This window comes from Brienomyrus brachyistius, chromosome 4 (genome assembly GCF_023856365.1).
Source record: "Brienomyrus brachyistius isolate T26 chromosome 4, BBRACH_0.4, whole genome shotgun sequence".
Taxonomy (NCBI): Eukaryota; Metazoa; Chordata; class Actinopteri; order Osteoglossiformes; family Mormyridae; genus Brienomyrus; species Brienomyrus brachyistius.
The window spans coordinates 36957049-36964100 of record NC_064536.1 but is presented as its reverse complement, the minus strand read 5'-3'; the positions used below and the strand labels follow the sequence as shown (position 1 = coordinate 36964100).

General features: G+C 40.4%; 1 long non-coding RNA gene across 1 annotated transcript; it reads left to right on the top strand.

Annotated features, from left to right (window-relative positions):
- Positions 1-1953: 1953 nt before the first annotated feature.
- On the top strand, positions 1954-5369 carry LOC125739993 (uncharacterized). The gene is made up of 2 exons (XR_007397412.1): positions 1954-3948; positions 4228-5369. It is a non-coding gene; the product is annotated as an uncharacterized LOC125739993 (long non-coding RNA).
- Positions 5370-7052: the final 1683 nt, after the last annotated feature.

Genomic DNA, 7052 nt, shown 5'->3' with positions numbered 1-7052 from the left:
ACGGTCACCTACCTCTGGGGAAAAAAAGCAGACCCCCACGTTTTAAGTTTAACATAGGGGACACTGTGAGGGTATCCAAGCACAGTCAGATATTTGACAAAAAGTACGAGCAGACATTTACGGACGAGTACTTTGTCATATGCGAACGTGTACCCAGATCCCCGCCGATGTATAAATTGAGGGACGTGCGCGGCGAAATACTCAAGGGTACATTCTATGAGGCGGAGCTGCAGAAAGTCAAAATATCTCCGAAATGCGCGTTCAATGTTGAGAAGGTTATAGGCCGAAAAGGGGAAAAAGTGGATTTTAGTACGTTGGCAGGGTTGGCCCTCAAGGTTTGATTCCTGGATACCACAGTTGGACTTGATACAGATTACATTTTTTAAGAGAGAAAAATGGATGATCGCCCCTCTTTTTACGCTACCGTCAAACTCTTGTCGCTCCATCTTCCCCAATAACAAGAGTTCGGATTACACCTTGATGCTGTCGTGACCTATAGAGCTATGGGGGCCTGACGAAGTAGGACTGGCTGAAATCATGTATTGTTACACGTGGCGAGATATTACATATCCGGACAATACTTTCTTATTGCGATATGCGGAGGCAAAAAGAGTCACTGACCCTTTAGGAGACGCACACGTTTCCTTACCTTTTCCCTCGGAGAATTCTATAATATGTACGTCTAGTGTAACATTGTTGAACCGCAGCACGTGGGGGAATTTGTGCCGCTCCTCAGAACCGTTAAAATAGAGGGTAGGTTTGGCGACGTAGTCACATTACCATTACCACAAGCCGTACTGGTGAACAAGCAGAGCCTATGGGATTTACATATTGAGATAAAGAATGATCAGAATACTCTTTCTCCTACGCAAAAACTATCAAGCTACATTTTTGCCCTGTGCCAAAGATCCCCGTTTTAAAAAGAGAAAGCGGAGAGGGAATCACACAGCGTGTGATTCATTCTCTCCCCAACCCCATTTTGTTCTGGGTTATAAGGTACTGTAGTTTGGAACATGATTCCATGCTTTCGAAGAATGGCTTATGTGATACCACTTATATTCTGTTCCATTGTCTGTATATGGCATTTTTGGCATTTTGCCAAATTTGTTGTTCATTTGAACCAGATACTGCTGAAGTTTTTCTGGTAATTAATCTTTGTTGTGCAACAGATACAGTGTAGTATACCTAGAACAATCATCAATGAAGGTGAGGAAATACCTCTTCTTTCCTGGAGTTAAGGTCTTCATTGGACCACAAAGATCTGAATGAATTAAGTCAATCGATTTTTCGAGCTCTGCTGCTGCTCTCCTTTGCAAAAGTTTTCCTTGTCATTTTTCCCTTAATACAACTGATACATTTCATTGTTTGATCACACAAATTGATTTTTATACCACCTGCATGTTCATCTTCAACCATCATCTTTATCGTGTCAGGACTTCTGTGCCCAAGACGCCTGTGCCAAGTGTGGATGCAGTTTAAATGTTTCTCTTCCTTGGCCGTATTCACTGCTTCACTGCTGTTCAGTTGATACAGGTCATCTGTGATTTTAGCCTTTGCAAGTAAGCAGTCCCCTTTTGTGATGACACAACTGTCGCCTTGGAATGTCACCACATTACCTTGTTTAGTGAGCTTCTTCACTGACAAAAGATTACTTTCAAGACTAGGCACATACAGCACATTTTTCACAGGTATCTTTCTGGTGACATTCTGGGAGATAGGACAGTAAGGAAATCCATCTCCTATTCCTTGTGATGCCATTAACTGCCCATCAGCTGTCGTGATGTTCTCTGATTTCCTTTCATCAAGCTGAGCAAAGAAGCTTCTGTCATTGGTCATGTGACTTGTAGCTCCTGAGTCAACACACCATGCCTGCAAAGATGAGGTGCCACCATTCACCCAAAAAGCGTACTCAGTATCAGAAGTGACATCTGATTCTTCTTTAACACCCTTTAGGCCATAAGGTGAAGCAGCTTTTCGTTTCATTTCGTTCCCATATATGGGGCACTACATTCTTTTTATTCCAATAAAAGGATCAATTGGTATAGAATGAAAAAATAAAAGTTCTCCATGTGTAATCCAGCAGTTATTTTTTTACAAGTGTATAAAGTTGGCAATAGTCCCATCCTCGCGTAATCATTTTTTAAAGGTGAGAGATGCGGCTTCGCGTCACGTGCTTGCCGCTAGACCAATGAGATGGCATAACGTCGGAACGACATGTAAACATGGTCTAAGATGGCAGCGCCCTTGTCGTCACTATCGAGTAGCGAAGAGGATGAAATTATTGTCAGACCTCCACCAAAAGTCAGTAAAAGGGTTTATAAAAAATGCTATATGCATCTCACGTCCATAAAAAAAGAAACGAAGGATTTTACACGCACACGGTGGGATACATTTAGAAACTGCATCAAACGGTGGCTTGACTTGCAGGGTGAGAGTCAGAAAATAGCAGAAACATACAAACATTGTCTAGAAATCGAGTTTGACCGTGTGCCCGAAGACGCAGGGTTTCACTCCACTTGCTACCGGCGTTTTATTGACAAAAAGCGCTTGGATGTGGCCGAGAAACGAGTTTCACGGTGCCCTGAAGCTGGTGATGATCATAACACAGACCAGTCTGTGTCATCGGGAAATAGTATTTCGTCAACGTATAGCCCAACAAAAAAACTTAGGTCCAGTACCGGACTGCCGATAGCTTGTTTGGGTCCTGTACTTCCTGCTTTGTGCATAATTTGCAAGAAAACGGACAAGTACATCACTGTGGCAGGCAAACGCCAGAAGGACAATCTTTCACAAGCGGAGACGCTGTCGGCAGGTATAAAGCACACGTTTGAACTTAAAGTTATATGTCATATACTGAGAACCATAACTAACTTTCAAATACATCAATATTTACATTACATGTACATTATAATGTTTATAGTGCAGTCAGTTTTTGCATACACATATGCATGAACAGTGAGAACTGTTATGTTTTTTTAAATACATATTTATTACAGGCCAGTTGCTCAAAGCAGCTGAGATGAAGGAAGACACTAGCATTCTTGTGCATATTAAAGACAAAGACTGTGTGTCTTTGGAAGTACGATATCACAAGTCCTGTTACAGACAGTACACCAGGTTCTTGACAAAGTCTACTAGATTCCATGCTGAATCCTTTTGACTCACACCAAGATGGCATTGTGTCTTAGCTCTGGAATAGTTGCAGCTAAAGAAATTATGATGGATTTGCTCACAGCTTCAGAAAAGGGGGAAAATGCTGTTCAGGAATTTATGGACCAAAGACTGCTATCACCATCAGTTGACGTATTTGCTCCCATCAAAAAACTAAAACTAAAGACATTCAGTGATCAAGCCAAGACAAATAAGAAATCTGCAGCAGGCAAGGAAGTAATTCTACGTGCAGATAAGAAGCTTTTCTCCAGACGGCTCGTCATAGGTCAAAGAAGAAAGATATACTTGAGGGAAATTCTCTCCTACTCCTTGGGAACTGTGTCATATCCTTTATCAAGTGCTGATGGTTCTCTTGGAAAAACAAACAAATCAGCTCTCATGGATGTTCTGGAAACCAAAGGTGGAGACTGTTTAGTTGACAGAGTACCAGTAAATGGAGCTATACTTTTTGATGGCATGGCAGTCATTCAAGCCATTCAGTCCATACCAAGTACCTTCGGGGAGCTTGCTGACACTATTCTACAGTACTTAGTCAATCTTGCTCTCAAGCACAACTGTACACGGATAGATTTTGTGATAGACAAGTATCCAGAAATTAGTATTAAAAATGTAGAATGATCACGCAGAGCTGTTGGTGGCACACAACAGGTAAAAATTTATGGACGGGATCAAAAGACACAACACAATGGAAGAAGTTTCTGTCGGATGGGACAAACAAAGAAGCACTGGCAGAATTCCTCTATGTAATGTGGCAAGACGCTGATCTTACAATTTTAGGTAAGGACTTATATTTATACATAACACATGGAGACCTGTGTCACTGCATGGCTGTAACAGAGGGTTTACAAACTGTCAGTGCTGTTGAAAATCTGAAATGTGATCATGAGGAATGTGACACCAGGTTGTTTTTCATGCAAAACATGCTGCACAGGAACACCAAACTGTATTCATCAAGAGCCCTGATACTGATGTGGCATTACTAGTGACTAGTGACCAACTAGTGATTGCATTAAGTCTGCAGCCAGATTTACCATGCAGATTGTATTTTTTCACTAGGGTTGGCAACAAAACGAGGATCATTGACTTATGTAAGGTGTCATCAGCTCTCTGCAACAGTGAATGTTTGGCACTTATTTGGATCCATACCTTCTCAGGCTGTGACTCTACAAATGCCTTTTATGGCAAGGGGAAAAAAAGTCATTTTCTGTTGCTTGTGAGAAAGAGGAATACTTGACTGCATTTAGAAATCTGGGTAGCAGTTTTAATTTGGACCAGTCTACCTTTGAAGTGCTTTGCAAATATGTCTGTCACCTATATGGCCAATCATGTGCTAAAAGTCTGAACGATGCACGATACAAAGCATTCTGCATGGCATCATCAGCTTTGCCAGAATGATCCATGCCTCCGACAAGTGATGCTTTGTACCAACACTGCAAAAGGGCAAACTACCAAGCAGCCATAATGAGACATTCTCTGAAAGGTAAAATGTGTGCCCCTTCACCTGTTGGCAATGGATGGCACCTCGAGGATGGGGAGTTAAGTGACGTGGATGACTAGAAATCCAGCCCCTGATAGTGTGTTGCAGGTTGTCCACTGCAGTTGCAAGTAAGGCAAATGTGAGACTGGAAGATGCTCCTGTATGTCTGCAAATCTGTCCTGTACAGATTTATGCCGCTGTCTCAATTGTACAAATGTTTTCCAGGAAACAGAGGAAAGAGCTACATGTGAAGATGGTTCTGATGAAAGTGATAAGGATAGTAGTGATGAGTAAAGGTGATCTGTGTCACAGGTTACTTGGATTTGAGCTGTAATGAAGCAGCTGTAAAATGTTTAATATTTGTCGTTATTGAAAAATTAGTGCAGCAGTCCAGCATTTCAAGTCATTTTAGCCAACTTGGACCAAAAACTGTTTTTGTCTTTAATTTTGTGTGATTCCTAAGTGCCTACTGAACATTTTAATGAATAAAACATAACAAAAATGTTTAAGTTTCAATTTGTTCTTCAGTTTTATTTGGTGCCAATCGGTGAAGTTGAAGTGCATTATAAAAAAAAATGCATTATTTCATGGTCTTCCTTCAAAATTGAGTTGATTAATGCACAAATACTTGTCTCAGATATGTAGCTACATGTATAAATGTGGATTTGACATATATTTTGTTTTGATTAAATGCGTATTAATAAAGTTACAGGCCAAACTAGCAGCATGAGATTTTCGTTTTTTGTAAATTCCTAATTATACACATTTTTGCATCCTGACAAAAAACTGCAGTATTTTTTGTGGAGAACTTTTAACATAGAAGCCATAAGACTGTTGTCTATCCAGAAATTCATAAAAAAAGTAGTGCCCAGACGTGGGAACAAAAAGTGATTTCTAGCCACTTTTTCTAGGTTCACCTTATGGCCTACTTGGCCATGTGTGGTTTACCTTGCTTTTGCATTCTAGCTTTCCAGATTCTGCAGTCTGCCTTTTAAGTGACCTGGTTTCTTGCATACACAATATTCACGCGTCTCTAGCTGAACATTGCTATTTTTATTTCTATATCTTTCATTTTTAAAGCAGACTCTGCACTGCAAGCACTTTCACTGTTTCTGCTTTCTGTTTTGTGCTTGTACTCGTCCACCAGTTTGCCTTTAATGTATTCCAGCGTCAGTTCATCATCCGGACGCGCATCAAGCGCCGTGACTAGCGCTTCATAACTTTCAGGCAGACCACTAAGTAACAGTGCCGCAACATGAAAGTCCTTTATTTCCTCGCCTATACCTCTCAGCCGTTCAGCCATTTCTAAGGTATGCCTTATATAACCCTGCATATCCTGGCCTTTCATTAGCTTTGTCTGGTATAGCTTTCTAATCAAGTACAGTTTGTTGCACAGGTTAGCTCTTTCATGTACTTTTTGCAGTTCATCCCACATTTCTTTAGCAGTTTTACAGTTGCAAATGTTCACAATCTGATCATCGTCAATGCAAAGGGAGATCGTGCTTTGCGCTTTCTGATCTTTTTCTATCCACTCATCCGTGGGTTGTGGGGGTCTGTCTTCATTTATACATTTCCACGTACCTTCTCTCATTAGCAGCATCTTCATCTTGAATTTCCAAGACTGGTAATTCTGGTTGGTCAGGTTAGCTATTGCGAATTTTGTTGAAGCTGCGTTATTAGTCATTTTATCGTCTTTCTGCCATAGTCCGTATCTGTCGCTGTATTATGCACTTATTTACTGTATCAGATATTTGCCTCGGCCCATAACCTATTGGGAAAAAGCTTCGTAAAACAGTACAGAAATAAAATGCACACAGTCCTTTTCATTCTTATTCAAGTTTTTTTTTTTTTCCCCACAGCAAGAGAATATTTTTCACCGCACTTAAACAACCTTCAGTACAGTTAACATCGCCATCTACACACGACCCGGTATACATTTAAACTCTAACAATACTATGTACATAGATAGATATGTAGTTGTTGCACTAAATACAAACTGTATTCCAACAAAAAGCCTGCCTGCCTGGTCGATCATTTCTAACCACTATTTAGGTTCTTCCTTAAATCTTGTTGCCTAAATGACATATCACACGTATACTAATTTAAAATTTTGCTATAACAAAACGATACTTATACATTTTAAGAAACTTAAACCATATATGTCAGGTGCTTTTTTAACTAAGCAAACTCTAAAGGCCCTCCCTTGGGTGCGTTCTTGTGCGCATGCTCGATACATCTGAAGTTTGTATACCTTTAAACATTAACGAAAGTCTCTTCTTCAAAATTTACAAGTCTATTTCTGTCTCTTTTTTAGCGATAAGTTAGTGAACGACTGAATTAGGGTGCTTTGGGGTTTGGTCACACATCGCGATCACCGCCCTAAACTCTAAAGCCCCCCGACCTC